We start from the raw sequence: 26,838 nt of genomic DNA, 5'->3' as shown, positions 1-26,838 counted from the left end.
AGTTGCCGAAATGTTGATACGGACTACGGAGGTTTTATAAATTGCTGATCTCTAATTTGATTTCTGAGCCAAATCTGCATATTTCGGTGATTTACATATACGTATTTATATCGGACGCGGAATTGGGGTCTGATGGTGCCCGGGCTTCAGAATTTGAAATATCCAAATTCAGCTCGAATTGAAAATGTTCTTTTTTGGAAATTTTTTTCATCTTCTGCGTATACCACAGCTTGTAAAAAAAAACAGCTCAAGTTCAATGATATTTCACAAGCTCATATTACATTGTTCGGTAACTATGTTTACATGGCAACACGCCTGGAATAAAAAAATAGCCAAAAAAGGTATATGTCGGTTCAAATTTAGTTCAAACATGTTTAAACTAGTATAGTTAGTAAACAAATTATTCTTCATACCTTTTTTTTCATAACCGTTTAAATTAAGCCTAAAGTTTTTTTTCATAAATTAGCTATAGCATTAAGTTTTTCTTTACGATACAATGCTATTAATTATGGGCCAAATTTTAATTCTTTCGCGAGTCCATAAATTTCTTTGTTCCCGACGTCACTATGAATAAGTCCCCATTGACTCCCTCAAGTATTGGTTCAATCTGATTCAAATCCCTCAACCGCAATACCTAATATCTTAATCCCTCAACTGTTGAAACCTGTGTAATTTAACTCCCAGGGCAGTATAAATAGTGGTATTTGCTGATGTGATGTCCATGTGGCATCCCAGTCATCAAATAAATTTTAAAAAGTGGGACGACGACGGGGAGCGACAACGAGACGATGGCGGGGCTCTCCTCTCTCTCCCACTCCGACCCCTTCCTCCGGCTCCCAGCGCTGCTAGCGGAGTGGCCGCCAAGTAGGGATGCGGGGTGGTGGTGGAGTACCTCAGGTTCTCAATAGTGGTGGGCTCGGGGAATGATGCTAGCCGACGTCGGCGACAAGACCGAGCCAAGTGACCGACTTGAGCTTCCCGTCACCCCAAATGGCGACAATCCCGACACCCTCCTTCCCACGGTGCTGTAGCTTCTGCAGCCCGAGGTTGCACAGCGACATTGCGTCGGGGTCCCCCATGACCTCGACCAGCCCACACTCCTCGCACGGGTGGTCGTCGAAGCCGTCATCCTCCTCATTGCCTCTCCCATAGAATGGAGTGACCCGGTTGGGCAACAGTGGCCCGACCAACAACAAAAGGCGAGAACCACTAGAGCCGCTACCGTGATGCAGCAGCAATAGAGGGAGAGAAGATGGCTTGGAGGAATACCTAAGCTGTTGTTGCTTTTGGTGGTGCTCGCGTTCGATTTGGCGGTGGTGGCGTGGTGGTGGTGGAGGAGGCGTGATGTTGATGCGATACGGCCATTAGTGAGTGAGGAAAGGAGCGGCACAAGGGATTGGGTCAAGCGGTGGATGGGTTCCCTTTCAAGGGTGAGGTCAAGGGGCATGATTTAAAGAGGGTTTTGCTGGTCATTGTGTGTCCATCGTCCCGCCACCACCGCCGTCGCTCCCCGTTGTCGTCCTAGTGATCTGCTGCTATCAGGCCGAGAAGAAGAAAAGGGGAGAGAGATGTGATAACATGTGGGCTCCACTTATTATTTTTAATTTATTTGATGACTGGGCTACCACATTGTTGCCATGTCAGTGAAAACCGCTCTTAAAAACAATCGAGAGAGACATTTTAGACAGTTTTAATAGTTGGGGGAGTCATCATATCTAGTTTTGCAGTTTAGAGATACGAGTCAGATCCGACCACTAGGTAAGGGAGTCAGTGTGGACTCTTTCCACATCACTATGTGTCGGATCTGCCAACTTCCCATAGTGAACGAGTAGGCTAATAAAATTGGGAATAAGTCTAGTTGCCGTCTACACGTCAAGTGTTCAAAATCATGCAAACGATGCATCCTAGTCAGCAAGGAGGGAATAAAAAAAATATGTGGGGTCCACATGTAATTCACATGAAAAATATAAAATAAAAACTTCTCCCCCACCTCTCCCCCAAGCACACGGCCGTGACGGGCACCTTCCTCTCCATCCTGAGCTTCAGTCGCGAGGAGAAGGGAAGCAGAGGTTGAGGATGCTACAGCCAGCGAGGTCGAGACGGGGTGCAGGGAGACCGAGGCCGAGGCCGAGTCCAAGGCCTCCCTTCGAGGCCACGCACATGCATTAAATCCCTTGATCAAGATGGCCTCTGTTGATGGTTGTTATCGATCAGTTTCGACCGTCAATATTACCAAAATAGAGGAGAACTAGTGATACTTGCAATGCATAAATATGTTAGAATAATAATATTCCACTAGTAGTAGGTATACTAATCTTTTGTAGAGAACGACAATAAAGTGGAGGAGAATCGACATCAATACAAACGATAAATCAATCGGACGATGTCGAGAACCAGACTTATGTATGAATGGGCCAAGAACTCAGAATTGACACGACAAACTAGGCCAAAATTCAAAAGTCTGGAGAAGAATAACAGAGGAGGCCGCCAGCCAAACCATGGGCTGGTTGGGCCGGCCCCAGGTTCGGCCCAACCAGGGGGTTCGACCGAACCTCCCTCATCGCCGCTGGATGCAGGGTTTCTTCTGGACGATGTGGATTAGCTCCCAATGATGGTTGGAGGGTATTTCCGACCATTCCAACCATCACAATCGTCATTGGGAGGCTATATAAACCCCTTACCTTCTCACTTCACTCACACACCTCAAGCAATAGCTCTCTCATTTCTCTCAATTTAGTTTGGTAGTATCTAGCTGGTGGAATAGGAATAGAGTAGAAATCAGGAGTCCGGAAGCCTTCGGAAGAGTTCGGGTATGGCTCTAGTAGCTTTTCTCTTCTCTTTTGTAAGCTTTGTACTTTTATTAGAATACTCTTCTATATACATTTATGGTATTGAAATATTTTCCGAGTATATGAGTACCTATTTTACATTATGTTCATGTTATAGTGAATATACGGCTAGCCTATCTGGGAGATGCTTTGGTACGGGTATAATATTTGCTTATGCAATTACTCTATGTCATGACGATGATATTATAGTAGTATCTAGTAGTTTAGACGTGATGTCTAGATTATGGAATATCATTATTTGGGGTTATATATTGCGGATGAGAGGTGGGCCGCTAATGGTGACAGCTCAGTACGGGTATTCCTCCACGCTGGTATATAATCCTAAGTTAATTCCCTGGGGAGGGTATTCCTCTGTATTTAGCTCCGGTTGTATGATCATGACAGGCTGTCGTAAGAAACTCGGCAGTCAGGGGTGGCTTCTCGAAGTACCAGGAGGGCATCAGATAGAGGGTACTCCCTCCATTCCATAATGATCAGCATATTTTGTTGTGGCATCAAGACCAAGGAGAGACCCACTACCCATTTTCTATTTAATCCTTGTAATTAATCTCCATATTAATCGGCTTGGAGAAACGAAACGACGTTACTGCCGCTGCATGATTGCACATGCAAGGGATGTTCCGTGCTGCATGCAGCTCAAAAATCGCATGGCCAACTCGATCTCTGTGATAACTAGTTAATCCATCCGACATGCACATGCTACCAGTGTTAATACGCTGATCAAATCGGAATATCTCTACTTTCGTTATGCGCTGATCATTATGGAATGGAGGGAGTATTAGCTAGTATATCGGTTAACTAGAATATATGTATAATATGTATATTAGAAGTATAGAAATAGATTTTCTTTCTCTTTCTTTCCACTTAGCTTAGATAATATATTATGAGAATGAGTAGTTAATGCTTGTGTGTCACTCTACCCTTGGATTATCTTAACCCCTGCTTAGAATATGATTATCACAAGTAATATATAAATTATTAGTTGAGTTCTCTCTACATGATCTTTTCACGGGATAAAATAAATATGATACCCTTGGAATACTCTCGGGTGAAATGCTACAATGGTATATCCGTGCGCTTGCGGATGAACTCTCTAACCATAATATACCAGAAGTATTTCTGCGGCATTGCTGGAAATTATATTTCTAGTAATGTCGTTAAGAAATACCAACAGCCTCCACTACCACCGCCGCTACCACCGCCCGCAATGACAGCATCCTCCCCACCCACACCATCATCGCCATGGTCCCACCCTTCATAACCCACAAAGACGTCGAACTGGAGGCCTCCAGGAGGACGCGCCAGCAATGCTGCCTATGCTGCTGTTGATGGTCATTAGCGATCAGTTTCTTCCGTCAATATTACCGAAATAGAGGAGAACTAGTTTTGCTTGTAATGCATATCCATGTTAGAATAATAATATTCCACTAGTATTAGGTTCACTAACCTTTTGTAGAGAATAATCATTAAATGGAGGAGAATCGACATCAATTCAGACGATCGATCAATCGGACGATGTCGAGAATTAGACTTATCAATGAACGGGCTAAGAACTCAGAAATGACACGGCTAATTGGGCCAAAGTTCAGAAGTCTGTGGAGTGGAGAAGTCCAGGAGGCTACTAGCCAAATTATGGGCTGGTTGGGCCGGCCCTTGTTTCGGCCGAACCCCCCTCATCGTCGTTGGATGCAGAGCTTCTTCTAGACGATGTAGATTGGCTCCCAATGACGGTTGGAGGATATTTCCGACCATTCCAACCGTCACAACCATCATTGGGAGGCTATATAAACCCCTCTTACTCTCTCCATTTCAATACACACCTTAAGCAAAAGCTCTCTCATATTCTCTCAATTTAGTTTAGTGTTTTCAAGCTAGTGGAATAGGAATAGAGTAGAAATCAGAGTCCGTAAGCTTTCGGAAGAGTTCGGGTATGGCTCTAGTAGCTCTTCTCTTCTCTTTTGTAAGCTTTGTACTCTATTTAGAATACTCTTCTATATACATTTATGGTATTGAAATACTTTCCGAGTATATGAATGCCAACTTTACATTATGTTCAAGTTATACTGATTATACTGCTAGCTTATCTGGGAGATGCATCGGTACGGGTATAATGTTTGCTTATGCAATTACTCTATGTCATGACGATGATATTAGAGTAGTATCTGGTAGTTTAGGCATGGTGTCTAGATTACGTGATATCATTATTTGGGGTTAAATGCCGCTGATGGTGACAACTCAGTACGGGTATTCCTCCGTGCGTGTATATAGCCCTAAGTTAATTTGTCGGTTGTATGGTTATGACGGGCTGTCGTTAGGAACTCGGCAGTCAGAGGTGGCTTCTCGAAGTATCAGGAGGGCATCGGATAGAGGGTATTAGCTAGTATGTCAGATAACTAGGATGTATGTATACTATGTATACTAGAAGTATAGGAATAGATTCTCTTTCTCTTTTCTTTCCACTTAGCTTAGATATTTTAGTATGAGAATTAGTAGCTCCCTGCTTGTGTGTCACTCTAGATTATCTTAACCCCTGCTTAGACTATGATTATTACATGTAATATATAAATTATTAGTCAAGTTCTCTCTATTATGATCTTTCCACGGGATTAAATAAATACGATACCCTTGGAATACTCTCGGGTGAAATGCTACAATGGTATATCCGTGCGTTTGCGGATGAACTCTATAACCATAATATAGCAGGAGTATTTATGCGCCATTGCTGGGAATTATATTTATAGTAATGTTGTTAAGAAATACTAACAACTCCTACATGCTCATCATCCTTGTGGTGCTCCTCATCCTGGTCCTCTTTCTCACTATGTTCCACATCTACGACCCCACCACCCACCTCGTCTCCACCCGCCTCGTCGGACTGTCCCCGCACACTCTCCTTCCTAGCCATGTTGCTCGAACCCAACATCACACTACTCATCACCATGGCAATCTACAACCCCAACCCGACCTTCTTCACCTAAGCCATAGGGGACACACCGATCTCACCTACATGGGCACCCACATCAGCGGCATAAAGATCGACCAGGGGAAAAGCTCGAGCTAGAGGAGATGGCAACATGACGACGGTGCTCACCATCCATACCGGCCGCTTCGCCGGTTACATCATGCAGCTTGTCCGCTATGTGATGGCCGTCGGTGGCGCTCAACGCGAGCAAGAGGATCACCGGCATCAAGTCCCCGAATTCCTCGCCTCCGCAGCCGTTGGTAGATGCCTCTTGCTGCTTCGTCATCGTCAATCGAATTTGTTGCTGCCGGAGTGCAGCCAACAGAGGTCGATGGAGGAATGGCTGCCATAGTGCGGCATCGACGAGGCGCGATAGCTCCCATCTCCCGGGCGCGACATAGACTATAGAGGGGATTAGCGGCGGTTGGCCGCCTCAACTCTTCCCTCCCAAGCGACGCGCGGGAGGTGGGAGAGAGGACACGAGGCGAAGGCGGTGACCAGTGGTGCGAACCAGTCGTCGTCTGCCTCAACCTCGCTAATCGTGCCACCCTCGTCCTTAGCTTCCCCGTGCCCACCCGCTCCCATGCCCCCTCTTCTCCTTGCCCTTGTCTTTGATGTCATGGGCCACACTGTCCTCGGCCTCGGCCTCCCCATGCCGAACCTCGACCTCGCTGGCCACATCGTCCTCAGCCTCAGCCTATTGCCAAAGCTTGGACGGATAGAAAGGTGTGCGTCGCCGCCATGCGCTTGGGGGAGAGGTGCAAGAGAAGTTTTGCTTTTATATTTTTTTGTGTGACTTACATGTGGGCCTCACATATTTTTTTTATTCTCTCGTTACTGACTAGGATGACACGTCAGTGAAACCACTCATGCATACTGCCATGGGACCTTCTTTGCACGGTTTTGAACACATAAAGGGTAGAAATTTCTGATATCGGGGATTAGGGATGTCATACAGATTCGACGTAAAATTGAGGGACAGCAAGTGGACTTATTCCGTAAACTAGTAGAAGCCCTTGGCCGAACGAGAATATCACAGTTTGGGCCATTAAAGAAGCCCACTACTGCTGGAATACAAAGCCAGCCATCAATATAACTACTTGGGCCAAACCCAGTTAATTATGTAAGAAAATGTGAACTCCCTATGGGCTCAGATGGGCCATATTTCCTGCACCAAAGCTGATTCATACCCCATGTTTGACTCCTTTGGAAAGTAAGTCCACTTTGACTTCTTCAGTTTCAGGTGCAATCTGATTCATACCCCCTAACCAAATTACCAAATATTTTGACCCATCAACTATTAAACCAGATATTTTGACCCATCATCTATTAAAACCAGTGCAACATAACTCCTTTGGTGGTTTTAAAGGCGGTTTTCATTGACGTGTCGAATTGACTTAGTCTCTGAGTCTGACTTGTCATTACAATAACAAAAATAATAAAAATAGCATGTGGACCCATGGGTCAGGACTGTTTCCTCTCTATATACTCCTTGTTTCTCCTCTTTCTCTATGGTCGGGACGACGACGATGCCAACAAGCTAGAGTGGGCAAGGACGGTCGGCAGTTTCGACGAGCACAGAGCTAGGTGCCAGCGTGGCCCGAGGCGGAGTCCGAGCAGCTGTGATGGCTGATGAGAGGGATCCGCGACGGGGCTTCACCCAAGACAGAGCGACGGCCTCGAGGCACAACGATGGTGCGCCCTCAAGACGGAGCGGCGGCTTACACTGATCTACAGCTCATTGCCCTTGAGGCGCAATGGCAGCACGACTTGAGATGGAGCGGTGGCGGCACGACCTCGAGGGAAGGGAGCTCGTCAATGGCATGACCTGCAGGGTGGTGAGAGGTTGAGGAGATGGCGTGCCGGCATCACTGACAGCGCAATGAAGTAGCTGGAGAAGATGAAGAAGGACCCCATCACCCACTGGATCATAGCATTCCCCTCCACGAAGTCCAGCGCCACCGATGCCGCTGCAAAGCACACCACCACCGACCCCCTTCTCTCCCTCGACCATCTCCGTTCGTCGCTACAATCCCCTAAGTCCGCCCATCGCTAGTCATTGCCGCAATCCACTCCGCCTCCATATCGCCTCGATTCCCTCAGTCCGCCCATCGGCCATCGCCGCTCGCTGCCTGACTGGCTGTTGTGTCGCGTGTTTGCTAGCGGTCCGGCACCGGAGCGTGTCCATGGAGTCGATGGAGAACTTGTGGAGGCGAGCAAACAGTAGAGGGTGTCGATGGTGCTGCTGCCCCAGGGGCGTCGTGTGGGGAAAGGAGAAAAAGGAGAGAATAAAGAGGACATGACACTGACACGTGGGATCCGCATGCTGACTCAGCCATTTTGACTTTAGGTCAACATGCCACGACGGCAAAAACCGATCTCAAAACAGCCGAGGGAGTCGAATTACACTAGTTTCAATAGTTGGAGGGTTAGGATATCTGGTTTTGCGGTTGGGTGATACGAATTAGACTGGAGCTATAATTGAGGGAGTTAAAGTGGACTTATTCCTTTCTAAACGAGGCTAGAACAGTATTTTCCCGAGTAAATTGACTTTGGTTGAGGCATGCTTGGATTCGGCCTGTTTTGGGGTGTATCAGGTATTCGGGCCAAACCAGCGTAAAAATTTGTGGTTTACAGCCCATCCAAGCGTGATTTTGAGCCCATGTAAGAAAAGTAATAGGAATAAGTCCACTTTGATTCCCTTAAAAAGTAACCTGAATCTAATCCGTGACCCTCAACCGCAAAACCGGATAGAACGACTCCCCAAACTATTGAAACTGGTGCAATTTGACTCCCTTAACGGTTTTGGATAGTGGTTTCGCTGACGTGGTGCTTACGTGGTAGTGTTGATCTAGCCTGGTCTTGATGTGGCGCTTAGGTGGCATTTAATTAAAAACATATATGTGGGACCCATTTGTCATAAAAAAAGTGGGGCCCACTGACATGTCATCCTCTCTCTTTCTTCTTCCTCCCCCTCTTTCTCCCTTCTCTCTTTCTCTCCCCTTCCACCGTCCACGGGGAGCACGGCTGGAGCGGCGGCGGGGCAGGGGCCGAAGTGCTGGCGGCCGGCGGGAGCTGAAGCGGCGGTGGGTTGGAGCTAACGCGGGTGGAGGCGGAGGAGAAGGAGGCGGCGACGGAGGGGCTTGAGTGGCGGCGGCGGTGGAAACCGCCCCAAGCCACATACCTCTAACGAGGCGGCTGCGGCTGCGGCTGCCTCTGACTAGCGCGCTGGATTATTCCTAGCCTCCGTCAGCTCCAGCCCACTTCCACCACCGCTCCAGCTAGCTCCCGTGTCAGCTCCCACCGGCCGTCACCACTCCGGCTCCCGACGGCGGGGAGGAGCCTCGACGACAGGAACAGGTCAGCAACGCCGAACCTAGTCGCCTTCTTCTGCGCCTCTCCCAGCGTCTCCAGGAACTCCTCACGCCACCGGAAGCCGCACTCCCACATGATGGCGCGCAGTGTCAAGTCGGTCAGCGTCCCGGTGATCTGCCTGCTCACGTTTAGTGCCGACAGCGGCGGCGATGGTGCCAACGAGCACACCCGCCAAAGAGTATCCCCACCGTGGTGCCGATGGAGTCCCTCACTGTACGCTCAGCCATAGAGGTCGAAGCCCCTGGGCCAGGCGCCAGAAGGAGGCCGAGCTCCATCCTCGCCTTTGGCCATGATGGTATGCATGTAGCGATGCCTGCCTTGGGACGAAGGCGAGGCATATCATCACCTTCTCGACATGATTTTTGATGAGCAGGAAGTAATCGAGCTATACAGCTATACACATCCTCTTGCTTGCTCGCCTTCTCCTATGCTGCTACATTGGTGTGTTTGTTGTACTGCTGCTCGACTCTGCCGAGGCTGACCCGTGGAGCATTGTGGGGGTTGGCCGGATTGCCGGGCTGGGTTCGTGGACTGCATCCTCGAAGACCGCCGCCATCACGCATGCGGATACGCCGAGGTCGAGGTCGATGGCGATGGGGAAGCTGGCGCCCGCCCGCTGCTGCCGCGTCAGCCATCGCCGCCGCCACCACTCCGGCTCCCGCTTGCCGTCGCCGCCCTTGCCTGCAAATTACACTACGAGAGAGAAGGTGAAGAGAAAGGGGGGAGAGAACGGGGAGAGAGGGAAGGGGAAGGAGAGAGTGAATGACATGTAGGCCCACATGTCAGTGGGGCCCACAATATTTTTTATGTGTGAATCACATGTGGGTCCATAGATTTTTTTTTTAATTCTAATGCCACGTAAGCGCCACGTGGGACGAAAACTAGGTCAACATTGCCACGTCAGCGCAACATCAGCAAAACCACCCATCGAAACCACCAAGGGAGTCAAATTGCACTGGTTTCAATAGTTTAGGGAGTCGTTCTATCCGGTTTTACGGTTGAGGATCACATATTAGATTCGAGTTACTTTTAATGGAGTCAAAGTGGACTTATTCCAAAGTAATATTACATTCATGTAATTTGTTCTAAGAAAAAAAATAGGGTTTTGAACCAGGCCCTTATTCTCGACTTTTCACTAATGTATATACCCCTCACGTGATGGAACAAGTGGCAAGGAAGATAACATCAATCCAAACTACAACTTTTTCTCGTTTTTCGTTAACACGTTTCCTAAACTATTAAGCAGTACATTTTGTAATAAATCTATTTTCTAGTTTTGTAATAGAATAAACTAAACGTACTGCTATATGTTACTCCAATATAGAGTTTCAACCCCTCTTGGGTTGCAGGCTTGCAGCTGCATAGCACCGCTGTTCGGTTGCAATTGTTTTGAACAATGTTTGCTTGTAAAAAAAATGCTGCTGTAGAAGGCAAGTGTTTCTGATTTTCTGGCTACCTGCAGCCTCAGTTGACGCTTCAGAGTACAGTACAGTTACAGCACTGCTACAGAACGTGCTTCCAAACAAACCCATTTCTGCTAATGCTTTTCCAACAAGCATTGCCTACATGCATATCCACCTACTAGGTACGTAGCAGCTCTCATGTCCTCCATTTCTTTACTTCCCGAAGTAGCATATGTAGCATCCAATGCGACAAACAACACTCTCCAATTCAACGGGCAAGTTAGCGCTGCATGTTCTAGAGCATATCATATGCTTTATACTAGCTCGAACTAAAAATGGGAAGAATAAAATCGATTTTCGAGAAGCCACCTTAAAGGCTTAAACGATGTGGTGGTAAAGTTACAGTTACTTCCTCCGTTTCACAATGTAAATTATTCTAGCATTTTTCATATTCATAGATTCATTAACATCAATATGAATGTGGAAAATGCTAGAATAACTTACATTGTGGAACGAAGGGAGTACATGATTTACGATTATTTAGAGTCTGAGTTTAGATCAGCTGTACGTTGGACAGAAACTTTAGGTGGTACTTAAAACGAGATAAGTTATTAGCGTATATTCAATCAAGTATTAAAATTAGATTTATTTGATTTCTAGGAAACTTTTATATATAATTTTTTTGTGCTAAACATCCCATTTTTCAGCTCAGAAACGTGCCCAAGGAGAATGAGTAAGTAGTCGCCGAATTACCGACTATTCCCTCCGCCCAAAAAAAAACCAACCTACTATTGAATGGGATGTTTCCAGTATAACGAATCTTGTCAATACTAGATTGGTTTTTTTAGACGAAGGGAGTAGAACTTAACCGAAATGGGTGGTAAACAGGATGCACTCGTTGGTGTGTGCCTATATAAGAAGTACGCGCGAAGTGGTGGCATTATCCTCATAATCACAAAAGAAGAAGAAGAAGAAAAAGGTTCGAAGTGGAGCTCGATCAGCTGCTCCATGCCTTTGGTCAACCCTTGTCCCATGCATATGCTCCGTTTTCGAGCGAAATATCACCAACTCTACCAAAAACGATGAAATCCACCAGCCAAACGTCCAAAAACCAAGCAGTACCATTTTGCAGTACTGCACATCACATGCTCCGATCTGCGTCCTGAATCACCAACCACCACTACAACCGGCTGGCCTTTTTGCCTGCTTGATGCAGAACTAAACTGCCTTTTTTCATCGATCTCAATCAGCCAACCGAACTCTGCAAGCCATTCAAGCGACCAGGCTAAGTACAAGAACCGTTTCCATTATATAGAGAGATGATTAATTAACAACCAAGTAATGCTTATTTTGCTCGGTCGGTACGGGAAGTAACAACCGCTTAGCCGTGTTAACCTCTTTTGCGCCTGCTTGCAAATTAAACCAAACTAATCTCTCCATTTCAGATTGATTATCATTCGATTTAACATTGGCAGTGTCTTATACCGGTTCGTTGGATTTTCTTTTGACAATGTTTGCTACCATACACTCAAATTTTATGTAATTTGCTAGTAGAAATGACAAAACCGTGTTACGGCTGAAAAACACCTAGTAATTTGCTGAAGGATACTTTCAATTCAATTGGAGAGGGAAATTCTTCACAAAAACGAGAATGCCCTAGGGCCAAAAGCTTTCAAGCTAAGGCTTAGAGTGAAGATGGAATATGATACATACTAACGATGTATTTAGGATGATGATAAATTTAGAGTTGTATAATTCCCAAATTTTCACTCTAACGCCATATTTGAAGGGGACCCTATTTGAAGTATGGGTTCTAGGGGTGTTCTTATCCTTCTTAAGAATTTATCTCTCCAATTGAGTTCAAAGTGTCCTCCAGCAAATTACTAGTTTTATAATATGTCTTTCTGCTGTGACACGTTTTTCGATGTCTACTAGCAAATTACACAAATTTTAGGTATCCTATAGCAAAATTTGTATTTTTTTATGAGTTCATAAAATTTAACAACGTGCACATTATGTATCATGAAAGCATTTCTCAAGATAGATATAAAAACATAGGGGCAATTGTGTTCTTGCCCTTGCTTTGTGATCCAATTGTGATTTTGCCCCCTACTTTTAGGGTTGTTTTTGCCCCTACTTTTTATAAGTGAAGCAACCATTTTGCCACTGGTTTTGACCGTGGTTATGTGGGACTAGAATTTTTGAGATAAACAAAGGGAAAGGAAAATTAAAAAATGATTTTGCAATTTGTCAATGACTGTTATACCCCTGGTGAGTAAATCATTAAGCAGTGTGTGAATCAGATTGAAGCCGTGTATTCCCGGAAATGCTTACCATTGGCCGTCCAGCCAGAAATAAAAAATCAGATGTCTCAATTTAAAAGAACAACAGTGTAGGTGCATGGTGAAACAGTTGGTTAGGTGTACTGATAAGCCAACGGAGCATGCATGCAAACATGTTTCAAAATTTAAATGATTTTTTCTCTTAAACTATTAGTCCGAATTTCAATCTAATTATATCATTGGATTCGTTACAATTAAATCTTTATAACAAGATATCACATGACTACATTCCGATGAGTTTTAATTTTACTTTTTAAATATTGCACACATTGTTACTGAAATGTTCCAAAAAGCATTTGTTGATGTTTCACTAATGCATTAGCAATGTTTCATGCTGTCTTTTTTTATATGTTTCAGCAAATACATTTTTTATGTTTCAACAATAATTATAATTCGATGTTTCAATCTAAATATAAAAAATGTTTCACTGGTCGGGACTTAATGTTTCATGTAATAATGATTATTATTGCCATCAATACTTTTTATATGTTGTACCTCTTTGGAACAATTTGTGAAGAGGGTTGAAACATCTCCACAAGTGATGAAAGAATTATTTTTAAATAGTTCAACATAAGTTTGTTTTTTTTCTAGAACACATATATATTTTTATCAAAATATATTCATGTGAGATCTTGTTATAAATTATAGATTGGGTATATATTTTAGAATAAAATTTCGTTTAAAGTTTGATTAAGAGAGAGAGAGAAAGTAATACTGCCTCAGGCCACCTTGGCAACCAGCTCTACTCTTGCATGCATGCATGCGACAACCTCGCTCCTCCAACGCGTCCCTGCATACATACAGACGAGGAGCAGCATTCGATATTTGAAAAAAAAAAATATTGAATGTTCGATTTGTAGCGTCCTATTTAAAAATATTTCAACATAATTAAGTATTTGTGCAAAAATCTAATGGTATAATTGAAATTTAGATCAGATATATAATTTTGGAGAAAAATATTTACAATTTGAGGAAAAAATTAGGCACGTGTAATGGGAGGGAGAGGGAGAGGGAGAGAGAGTATGCAAGCAGCAGCGCAAGCAACGCATGTAGGGCAGGCAAGCAACGCAGCACGGAAGCAACGCGGGCATGCGGCAGTGTGGGGGCGAGCGTTGACCAACAAGTAAAACATTAAGTTATATATGGTGAAACAAAGAAAACAACAACCGAAACATTTAAATATGTTTATGAAACATGGTGAATATACACGTTGAAACATGTTGTTGTCACATATGAAATAACAAGTATTGACGGATTGAAACATATGTTTTTCTTTTATCAAAATATAATCATGCGATATCTTGTTGTAAAGAGTTAATTACAACGAATACAACGGCGTGATCGGATCATAGATTGAATAAGTAATTTAAAAGAAAAATCATTTTGAAGCTTGCTAAAATACATGCATGTATGCATGCATGAGGTGGAGAGAGAGTAGTAGCAGTTAATTTCAGGAATTTTGTGAAACACACCGAAGACACATATTGAAACCTATCTCTATCACGTATGAAACATGTTATTCTAACGGTTTGAAACACATGTTTTTCTTTTGACATAATATAATCATGTGATATTTTATTGTAAAGATTTAATTGCAACGAATATAACGATGTGATCGGATCGTAGATCGGATAAGTAATTTAGGAGAAAAAATATTTAAAGAGAGGAGAAAAGAATGAAAAGAAACAGCTAGGCACATACGTTATAGGACAGGGTTCATTCTCACATGCGCTTGTTTAGACATCCGATTTTTGGTGTGATGCCGGATGTCCGAGCCGTAGCGCTCTCCGTGTATTCCCCATCTCCAGTACGGCCTAGCGAGTGGCGGCAGCGGTGCAACAGCAGCAGCAAGACCAGGCAGCCAGCAGGGTGGGCGCGGCGGCGGCGGCGACGACTGCGGGTCGACGCGGCTCAACAGCGGGCCAGCACGACGGCGGCGACCGTTGGCCAGCACGCAGGAGGCGCGGCGGCAACCGTGGGTCGGCGCGGCTCTGCTGCGGGCCAGCGCGGTGGCGACAACCGTTGGCCGGTGCGCAAGGAGGTGCGGTGGCAGCGTGAAGGAGAGGCGTGGCCTTGGTCAGGTGGCCTGTTGGCAACCGCGGGCTAGCACGGTCCGGCGCGATGGGGTGCTCAGGACTGGGTGAGTACGGTTGGGGAAGGGAAGGTGCAAAGGGGAAGGTTGGCGCAGGGGCTGCTGGGGGCCGACGGTGCTTGAGGAGGCACAGATGCAGCAGGGCGACGGTGCTAGAGGAGATGCAAGGGTGGCTGGCTGGCGCTACTGGACTTTATGGTGTTTGCTATAGCTGAAATTGTGTTGAAATTCAGTGAAATCTCCTTGAAAGTATGTTGAAATTTTGTGAAATGAAATCTTGTATATTTATTGCTGAAATCATGTTGGAATCCTGTTGAAATTTTGTGATATTTGTCAAGCTATTGCTGAAATCTAGTCATTTTTTTTATAAATTTCAAGTATAGCAAAGTTCACTTCGAAACATTTGTAAAGTTCAGTTCAAAGCTGAACTCAAAAAAGGGCAAATACACAAGTGGGCACATATTTGCATAAGGGTATACTCGGCGTTGTATCTCCGATCTAACACCATTAGCTAGTTTTAACAGAACAGGGGGCACTCTGCTCCTTCATTTCAAAAAAGCATGGGCAAAATTACAAACCCTAAAAAGTAATGGCAAAATCACAATTGAATCATAAAGTAAGGGCAAGAACATAATTACCCCAAAAACATAAGTCTTGAGATGTTAAACTACATAAACTTTTAAAAATTGATGATAAAAAAATAAGTGCACAACTGAAATGACAAATACTGTCTATTCCCTCGATCCCCATCACCCTACCAAACTTCAGTTCAGAAACCATTCGAGCGATATGATTTCCGTCTCAAACAGATCGTGCAACTACGACGCATCGGTAACTAACAAGTTAACCATTTCCATCATCGAAAATTAATTAAGTAACGATCAAGCAATGCTGATTTAATTTTTCTCTGTACTCCATGATAGAAAAGGTTGCATTTCTTTTCACCGTGCAATTAACATGGTGAGTGTTGCTCAGTAGTCAGTATTCAGTATGAAAGGACAAGTAGGCACGCGGCATAGGCTGGGCGATGACAAAATGATCGTTCATCTGCCACATTGAATAGTTTGATCGATGATTCGACGCAAAATGTTGCAGATTTTCCGGGCTGATTCAGCATTTGCTAGGTGATTCGTTGTTGTCACATAGACCTCAAGAAATTTAAACTTTAATTTGTGCATATTGTTGGGGGTAAATTAATTAGCCAAGAGTCCACACCTGCATGTGCACACTGAGCTATATTATTGGACCGAGCTAACGTGTTTCGGTTCGTACAAATTAACTAGCTAGGCTGCACCACTAGCTTACACAGTAACCTTCTCTTTTCCGGAATCGACGGGATAAGATAACACGGCAAACGCCATTGTTTAAGTACGGTTGTTACTACCCTTCAGCACTATTTCACTACTCTGAATATATATTTAATTTCATCTCGTGATTAATTACTGAGCTAATCCGGGCTGGTGATTGATGAGAGGGTTGGTGGGAAATTAACCAATCAAGCTAGCTCGAGGGGACGTTTTACCTCCATCTTTACTTGTAAACATACTGTATCGAGGTTGTAGCTGCGGTTTACGGCCAAAATGGAAGCATGTACTCCATTTTAATCTCTCTCTCTCTCTCTCTAATTTATTGGGTCACTTAACCCTTAAACTTGACTCATTTTATCGCTAAATTATTAAAAATGTTTCATTTTGGCCGTAATAACATTTCTTTTTTTACTCTTCATATAAGTTGCATTTTAAGCTAAAAATTGTTAGAGTTATAGATGGTAAAATATGAATTATGTAGAGAGAAAAAAAGGGGGAAGAAATAGTGTAAGGGGAGTAAAAGTGAACCATTTTCAATATTTCAAGCTGTAAAATGAGTAAAAATAGTTTAGGGGATCAAGTGCTTCGCTGAAATATGGATTTTTTACTTTTTAAAACCAGAACAAATAATCCATGTCAACCCAGTAGATAAGCTTAAAAAAAATAGGGCAAATCTAGCTTTTGAATATGCCATGCCACTCTGAAAAAGCTGATCCGGCCATTCCCACAGAAATTGCAGTTGTAACATCCCATTCCCACAGAAATTGCAGTTGTAACATCCATAGGAACCGTAGTCGTAACATCCTTAGTTGGATGCTAAACAGAAAAAATAAAAAGATACTCCCTCCGTACTAATAAAGAAAGTTATTTAGGATAATATTTAAGTGAAACATTGGGAATATAAATCATGAATAACTCTTAAGTTGTTGAGTTTGAAAATGTAAAAATTATATGAATAGATTTACCTTGAAAAATACTTTCATAAAAATATACATATATCATTTTTTAATAAATATTTTTATAGAAACAAGAAGTCAAAATTGTATTACCGTGTTACTGTCCAAAACGATTTTCTTTACGAGTACGGAGGGAGTAGTCAGTTAGCCATGTGTTTTACCAAGAAGTCAAAGTGAATACAACACAACGATTTGATGAGCAATTATGGCATATCCAAGTTTAAATATCTCCTTCATTCATGAATAGTAAATTTTAAGTGCAATTGGCCTATCAAAGTTTAAATGCTCCTTTATACTCCCTTCATCTAATTTTGATAGTCATATTTTATCTTAGCACACAGACCAATGATAAGTAATTATACTTATCATCCATTTAAATATGCTACTAGTCATTCCTAGTAAACAAGCGATTCATTAACATTTACATTTCTCAATACCCATGTAGCCAATCATATGTGGAAAAATGGAGAGTCATGCATTAAATCCGAGAAAGTCATTAAGATGATAGGTTGTTGGATTGAAATATGCGTATCAAAAATAAAATTTTCAGATTTAGAAATATGACTATCAAAAGTAGATGGAGAGAGTAGTATTTAGAATTTATTGGTTTGTATTCTCTCCGTTGACGTTAAAATTATTTGGCACAGCCAACGAGGTCCACGACATGGTGGCAGCCAGCCAGTTGGAGTAGTATGCGATTAATCAATAAGGTTAGTCTGCTCTCATATGTTTTAAAGAAACATTATTATCTGTGCAATGAAATTATTCAAGTCACTGTTGATAGTTCTGGAATTATATATATTGGTGAAAGAGAATATTAGAATGGCATAAAGAGCTAACCCATTTCATCCTTGATGTCCCATCGATCAACAAATTAAAGCAAATAAATTTCAGGCCCTGTTTATTCATATATATTTTTGTTTTATGTATTGATTTATACCACGTTTAATGCACTACATATATGCATTTTTAATCGCAGCTCGGATTTGTTATGGTAATATATATTTCTTCGAGGATTAGGAAGACACTATTAATTTATAATGATGTATGTTTCCACTATTTTCCTTCTTCGAATTGCTTTGGTGAATAGGCATATAAAACATCTCACACATTTATAAATATAAGTTTGGTATACATGTCTTGATATCTTAGCGCAGATCAAAATTAGCGTACACACACCCTCTACAAATTTATATCTTAGCGCAGATCAAAATTAGCGTACACACACCCTCTACAAATTTATTCTAACATGTTAATTTCAAAGAAGAAGAACCTGACCAACCACATCAGTTTATCAACATTTCCTTTTTAATTTATGGTTATGTGCATTCCTAGTAGGTGCAGAGTTTAGATGTATTTATTAATTATTATACTCCTTTATGATCTTTAAAAAATAAGTTTGTCAATAAGAAGCAAATGCGCTCTAAGGAATTCATGCTCCAGACATGCTAGAAAGGCATTTGATATTTTTTTTAGCGTTGTTTTGGTACTTGCTATTTCTTGGATTTGTAGTTTCTCTTAAAAGAAACCTTCACTTGGTACCATTTCTTTCATATTAATTGACTTTGACGTCTAAAAAATCTTACGCTTTTTGAAATACAAGTTTGAGAAAATTCAATAATAGAAAAAAATAAGATTTAAATATGAATAAAACCCAAAAAATATATTTTAATAGACCGTGGAAAAAAATTAAAAGGAGAGATAAAAACTCAAATGAAGTTTTATGAGGTTAAACCTCATGCTAAAATTCCTTTAAAATCTTCTTGTCTTAAGCCATTCAATAGGAATAATATAAGATTGTTATATTAGGGTGCTAATCCTATGTTTCAAAGGATCAAAGAGGATATTTTTCTACATGATTTAAATCATATAAATCTCCTATGTTTTTCCAATAAATAAATGTGTTTTGTTTGTTCCTTTTTTTCGGTGTGCACAACACCGCACAAGGTATATAATCTTGTTAAAAAAAACACCTACATGCAAATATAAATTAACCAAACAACATTTACTATACATATAAAAAGTAGCTGAATTATTTACCGATCATCTGGTGATAGATCAATAATGCCACCACGCCTAATGAAAGCTACATGCACCTAGCTGACTTCGTACATATATATGCTCTATCGCTAGCGATGAACAGATGATGTACGTACCAAAAAAGGACAACAAAGTTAGCTACTTTTTGATCGATGTTGATGCCCTAACCAAAATAACTACAAATATATACTATCAATATCAGACACAGTGAATAGCAGCTTTATAATACCAACCTGCGCCCCTCTTAGGCTGTGTTTAGTTCAACACAAAATTTGAATTTTGGTTGAAATTGAAGATGATGTGACTGAAAAATTATGTGTGTATGACATGTTGATGTGATGGAAAAGGACTGAAGTTTGTATCTAAACAGACCCTTACTTGAACTTAAATTAGCTTTGTCTGAATTAGTTACAGTACTGTTCAAGCTACCTAGTTCATTCAATTTGTTGGACTACGCTGTAACGTTAGCTAGCTAGCTAGCTTTGCTTTCTTCACAAGCCGTCATGGATCGACCGATCGAGTTCGTTATTAAGAGAATTATTGGTAGTCGTGGTCCTAATCATGCTTATATTGTCACTCGATTAATTATATATGTAAGATATATACGCATTGTTATTAGCGTGTCAGCTTTGCATTTCTACTAACTTTTTGTTTGTACGTACTTTGCTTTTGTATAATTTCTTTGTCCTTTCTCGTAACTGTGCTTTGCTTTTGCTGTTTCTCTCAAAAAAAAAAACTGTGTTTTGCTGCCTGTACGGCACCTACCTCTTGCTAGTTTAATCCGGCTGGTTGCAAATCTATGGGTGTGTGGTTGATGAGACCATGCATATGTATTTGCTGATCAATTATTCTAGGTGCAGATGTAATTAATTAATATTGGAAGCGGTTCCTGATTAATTAATGAAGTATTATAAGCCACCGAGGAAAAAATAAGCTAGTGAGGGAGAGTATTGCAGTTACTATAGCAGGTGTTGCATCTGAAAACGGATGAGATCATACATTATTTTATCAGTTTTCAGATGCAACGTTCTCCGGTGACTAAGACATTTACCTAGGAACAGTGACTTAGGCAATACAACAACTCTGTTGTATTTGGTCAAATATTGTTAAAAATTGGTGTTGGTTAATTTCTGCTAACTGCACTTAATTATTAGCACATAAATCCAGATACATTTAGCTATATCTCGAATCCGACGTTTTGTACAGCACTACAACTCCGGAGTCTTAATTTTCACTAAGTCAAAGAGAATCTATTTTCATATTCTTTTTCTTTTTGTTAGAACTATATTACTCCCTCCATTCCAAATAGATCTATATATTTCATATGTACACCAAGACCAAGAAAAACTAATAACTCTCTCATACTATATTTACTCTAGCAACAAACTCGATGCATGCACCATCCCCAATATTTTCTAGCCAATAGCAAATCAAGATATTGCATGTGGGTTATAAATACTTATGTGCATGGATGCATGCATCAATGTCCATTTACTCCAATGCACAAATAACGAATAGACTTAATAAATGAATACAAATATGCAGATCATTTAGGAATAATCTCAAAATAACTACTCCCTCCATCTACTTTTGATAGTAATATTTCATCTTGGCACACAGACCAAGGATAAGTAATTCTACATATCATCTATTTAAATATGCTACTAGTCATTCCTCGTAAACAAGCGATTCATTAATATTTACATTTCTCAATGCCCATGTAGCCAATCATGTGTTGAAGAATAGAGAGTCATGCATTAAATCCAAGAAAGTCATTAAGATGATAGGTTGTTAGATTGAAATATGCCTATCAAAAATAAAATTTTCGGATTTAGAAATATGACTATCAGAAATAGATAGATGGAGGGAGTATATTTTTCTTCCTCAACATTGGTCATAAACTAGTTACACCGGTAATGGTCTGCTATATGATTTCTCTGCACACAAAGTGACAGAGAAGTTGATTATCATATATATTTTCATGTACAATTTGTAGGCAGAATGCATTACCCGTACAGCTAAAATAGACGTTGCAACCTATACATAGATTCCAGCGGCGCCGCAGCAGTTGGATGCAATCACAAACGGGGTGACAGCTAGGGTCAACAACTCAAGAGAAAACAAGGGCTAGATAGCCTATAGAATGCATGGATCCAAATCCATCCAATTCGCATCCCACAAATTGAAATCCATCAAATTAATCTCGATACTACAAAATAGTACAAACGAACCCAAATATTTTTTTTATAAACAAAAGCTACGTGAACACACAGCTAATAAAGGAATTGTTATTTGTTCCTATCACAAGTACTTTTACAATAATCTCTACGGTAATATTCTAGCTGCTACCACAAAGTAATATTAATTAATTGTTGATTTACAAATTATACTCCTCCATTCCTTCAAAAGAATAAGCGTAACTAGTAAAACTTATTCTACTACCAGTAGTTTTGATGTTCTAATATAAATGAATATGATTTATTGATGGGAAAGATAAACTGTCTATATATATATAAATTGTCAAGTAACTGTAGTTTGTGTCTCTAAGTTTTCGCTCGATCTCTTTTATGTCCCACAAGTTTTTTTTCCTTGAAAATGATTATGTTGCCACTCTCATACATGCTTGCTAGCTTAATAATTAAGAAAAACACAATTATCAAATGAAAAAAAGATTCATTTGTAAAAAAAGGGGCATAGGATTATTTAACCACAAATTTAACTGAAAACTGATATTTAAAATTTAAACTAATATCAAATTAATTTTGATTCAGTTTCTACAACATTTTCACCAAAATTTAAATCCAAACAAAAATAATCTTGGTTCTCAATTTCTCAATGAAACTCTTGTATGGATTTAATAAGAACTTAAATTTTGTTTAAAAATATATATTTAATTTTTAACATTTGGCATCAAATGATTCAGTCTCATTTGAATTTTCATAATTTGATATGTTTTTCACATTATGATTTATGTTATTAAAGTAGTTATCACATAACACGTACGAGAGGTAGGTAATATAGCCCTTTTAGAAAAAAAAACATTCAACTCATGCATGGTGTTAGTTAACGGAAGGGATTAGCTATTGAGCTGTCGACAGTTTTTAAGGGTCAAAACTTTCAATTTTTTTCACCTTAAGATCTGTAATCAACGGACCATAGGAAACGGGTCTGAACCAACTGAAAGCACGAAACCAATCCGTTTAGAGCGTGTGGGCACATTAAGAAACCCTGAATAACTAGGCACACTGTAACTAAATGTAACTGTAACTGAGCTGTAACTACTCTATAACTAGATTATAACTGGACTGTAACTAGTGTGTAACTAGGGTGTAACTGGACTATAACTAGTGTGTAATTAGGTTGTAACTGGACTGTAACTAGTCTATAACTAACTTATAAGCTCTATTTAACTGGAATATAATTAAACATTTTTATGTAACTAAATGGAAAAACATCAACGATGGAATTTATATAACTGAATAGAAAAACATTGACGCCTCCATCCTCAAGATGAACAACAATACATGCGTGCGAAAATCAACGAATCGTTTCCCCTAGAAATCTAGGAGAAGAACACCAACCAAACATACAAAGGATTTATAGGGCAAACATGATGCAGGATCTGAACACAAAATATCACATGAACGCACCAAAAAGTGAAAAAATCACATGAAATTTTGAGTAGAGAGCGTGAGGCAGAGAAGATCGCTGCGACAGCGAGGAACACGAGCAGCTGAAGGGGAAAAATCGGCGAGGAAGTGGGCAGCGAGAAACCCACCGGCCGGCAGCAAAAAAAATCGCCGAGAGCTGCATCTGGCGGGGTCTCCGCCTCCGCCTAGGCCACCTCGCCTCCAAGAAATTTCTGGAAAAAGGCAACATGCAGCTATACACGCCAACGGGTAGCACATCTATTGGTCATCAGGTTTGGATCCAATAGAAAAAAATCTCACACGAATCATGGCGCCAGATCGAACGGCCATAAAATCGAATGTTTCTGGCTCCAAAACTGTCGACAGCTAGCTAGCAAAACCGTAACGGAATGGACATAGAACAAAAACTTAAAAAACATGTAGAGAATTGAGACAAAATTTAGCGGTACATAAGGATGAAGAAAAACTCAGGAGCAAGTAATTAAAGAATTTTCTCAAAAACACAAACGAACGAGCCTTCTATTAACTGTTTGATTGTATATCTTGGTTCATATATATATACTGTCCTTGATCTGTGGCCTTTCCCAAACTCGATCGTTTTCGAGCTTTTAAGTATATATATACCTACTAAGCCTTGTAAATGTCCGGCCACGTCCGAGGTTAATTTACGTACGTGTGGTTGATCCATCCCGTCAGGACGTCACCTACCACTGGACACTATACTCGTCCAAATTGGTTAATTTGGGTGGGTTCGGCAGCACACGTACGGTTGGTGATGGCTATCCAAGTATGTTAGGTAGGATTCATCTATATTTGCATGGTGTATCACGTTCAGAATGTCAGAAATGTGAATCCTGTACGTCTTTGTATACGCGTACGCGTAGTAGCTAGCAATATGGCATGCTAATTATTCTCACAAGTAGTATACGATGTATATATATAATCCTAATGTCAGGGGAACGTACTTAATTATGCAAATTTGTGAGTTTACCTGAGAGATTCCTCACTCATAATTTTATTATGGAGGCCGGATGAGATAGAAGCTGATGCCCGTGAGAAAGGTCTTGTAGTTGGATACTTAATTATGCAAATTTGTGAGTTTACCTGAGAGATTCCTCACTCATAATCCAGCTCCGAAACGCGGCGGCGAACACACATAAAAAAAATTATCGAGGATATAATACATACTTATTATTTAATATATTAATTAATATAGTTAATAATTGAATAGCCTATATGGGTTTAATTTTCGCGTTCACCCCAAGAAATTAAATGTAGGAAGGCCACTGTCAATACTACAAAATATCAAATAGGTGTCAGCACTATATGCGCTGTAAGTGCTAAAAAGACACCTGTAGGCTTTTTTCCACTTTCGCATGTTGAAATCCTAAAAAATTGGCCCCTTTAAGCAATTATAGGTGCTAGTTCTAAATAATAACCGATACCTATTTTATAGGTGCCATTTTTTAAAAAAAAAAACATAACCTTTAATGTTAAAAACCGACACCTATAACATATTATAGGTGTTTTTTTTAAAAAAAAATACACTTCTGACTTAAGCCGAGCCAGTGGGCCCCACCACGAATGACGAAATAAGGCATCACGAGGAGATAAGGTTCAATCCATCCACAGACTTCCAGAGCCATCTTGCATCTCTCTCTCCCTCATCTCTCAACTCTCTGCCTCCCTTCTCTCTCGTTGTCCTCTCTCTCTCGCTGCCCATGGCCGGCGAAGGCGGCAGCGGCGGCGCGTCCTCCCCTCCGCCAGATCCGGGGAGGGGCGGCCTAGCGGCGGCAACGGCGGGAGGTGGCATGCGGCGGTGGAAGGGAGGGGGATGCGGCGGGAGGTGGTGGCGGCCCAGCAACGGCGCCTTCCCTCTGTTAGATCTAGAGGGAGGGCAGGCGGCGGGAGGGGAGGCAGTGGAGACCTGCTGGCGAGAGGCAGTGGTGGCCCGGCGGCGGGATGAAAGGCAGTGGCTGTCCGACGGTGGCGCCCTCCCTCCGTCGGATTTGGATGGAGGGCAAGCGGCGGGAGGGGAGGTGGTGGCGGCCTGGCAGCGGAACGAGTGGCAGTGGCGGCGCACTTCCTGTTAGTGAATGATTTCTGTGAATGTTAGTGAATGATTTTTTGATGTTCTTCAATGTTAGTGAAAGATTTCTGTGATGTTCTTCAATGTTTCTTGTTCTGTGATGTTGTTTGATTGGGGATTGGGGGTTGTGATTGATTTGGGAGTTCTGTGATGTGGGATGAATGAGCTCGATACTCGAGTCTTTTTTTGGCTCGCGAGTAATCTCAAAGGTGCCGGTTCTTAAAACGGGATTAGTGCCGGAGCACTCATCAGTGCTATCTTCATGGTGCCGGTTGGAAAAACCAACACCTATGGGGTTTCCCAACCGCCACTTTTCACGTGTTCTGTGGTAGTGTGTGATCCATCCAGCAATTTTCTAGCTCTCATGTGCATGCAACCGTTCCATGCATGCATGTATATTACTCGCTCCGTACTAAAATATAAAAGATTTTAAGTGTATGTGACACATCATAATACTACGTATACGAATTTATATGAAAGTCTGTCTAAATTTATAGTTTTGTTACATTCACCTAATATTTTTTATATTTTGGCATAAAGGGCATATATGCATATCGCCTCACACAAGCGTATGCACCAGCGAACCAGCCTGACACCTGTTCCTCTATGAATCCATGCCAATCCGTGCTGGTCAGAGCAGCATGGCCATGCACGTTCACGTGTGCATCGGTAGATCGACCACCAGCGTATATGCATATGCCCATGCACACGTACAATCTTTCAAGTACCAGCTGGGTGATCGTACGGCCCGCACGTTTCCATGCCTGTGTATACTTTGGCTGGTCGATCGCCTCGCGTGTATCGCCAGTGTTCAGTGCGTGTATAACACGTCTTTTATATATACGTGCTTGTATGACTAATTGAATGTTAATTATTTAAAGGAAAAGGTATGTTTTACTCCCCCAACTATTGCGACAGTACAAATTACCCCTCGAACCACAGAACCGGATATATTACACCTCAAACTATTGATACCGGATGAATTACCCCCCCCCCACACACACACACTCAATACTAAGCGGTTTTGCTCCTACGTGGTATACACGTGGCGTCGACATGGAAATCCAATCAACAAAACAAACAAAAGAAAATATAGGGCCCACCTGTCATTACCTCTCTTCAGTCTTCCCCCTCCCCCCTTCTCTCTCTCAGGCACGTGTCGAAGGGCAGTGGGCGGCGGCAGCGGCGCGTGGACGGGCGGTGAGCACGGCGGCAGGGAGTGGTGGACCTGGGACAGGCGGCGGGCGCGGCGGGTGGCACGGCGGGGAGTGGTGGGCCCGGGACAGGCGGCGGGCGTGGCGGGCGTGGTGGAGAGGCGGCCGGTGGCCGGCGGGCATGACGGCGCCCGTGCCCCCCTGTCACTGCGGAGGGCAGCAAAGCGCGGCAGCGAGGCGGTTGGCGGGGGGACAACGTCGCGGGGATTCGCCGTGAACGCCTACCTCCTCCCGCTGCTGCCACCGCCGACGACCGGCCCGTTGACCCGCGTCCGCGAATGGGAGGACGCGCTCGCCTCCTTCGCCGCACCCCGCCGCCGCTCGCCTCCTCCGCGGCCCCTGCCTCACCGCCGCCGCCTAGCGTCCTTCGCCCCTGCCTCTCGCCTCGCCACCACGCTCGCCACTCTGCTGCCTCGCCTCCTCCGCCACCCCCACCACGCCCGCCCTGCCTCGCCTTCTCCGCCCCAGCCACGCTCGCCTCTCCGCCGCCTCGCCTCCTTCGCCCCCGCCGCGCTCGCCTCTCCGCCGTCCCCGTCGCGCTCGCCTCTCCTCTGCCCCC

The 26,838-nt window shown here is 42.5% G+C and overlaps 1 long non-coding RNA gene and 1 pseudogene across 2 annotated transcripts; one reads left to right on the top strand and one right to left on the bottom strand.

Annotated features, from left to right (window-relative positions):
- Positions 1-788: 788 nt before the first annotated feature.
- LOC107281301 (uncharacterized) lies at positions 789-6,212 on the top strand (annotated as a pseudogene).
- Positions 6,213-9,490: 3,278 nt separating this feature from the next.
- LOC107281218 (uncharacterized) lies at positions 9,491-15,485 on the bottom strand. Of its 2 annotated transcripts, none has more exons than XR_010741813.1 (2): positions 13,650-15,485; positions 9,491-11,850 (listed from the first exon to the last, which is right to left on the bottom strand). It is a non-coding gene; the product is annotated as an uncharacterized lncRNA (long non-coding RNA). The 2 variants fall into 2 exon arrangements; XR_001546571.3 differs by having other exon boundaries at positions 13,660-15,485.
- Between the last annotated feature and the right edge of the window lie 11,353 nt (positions 15,486-26,838).

The sequence above is a fragment of the Oryza sativa genome, chromosome 6 (assembly GCF_034140825.1).
Source record: "Oryza sativa Japonica Group chromosome 6, ASM3414082v1".
Classification (NCBI taxonomy): domain Eukaryota; kingdom Viridiplantae; phylum Streptophyta; class Magnoliopsida; order Poales; family Poaceae; genus Oryza; species Oryza sativa.
This window is presented reverse-complemented; position numbering and strand designations above follow the sequence as displayed.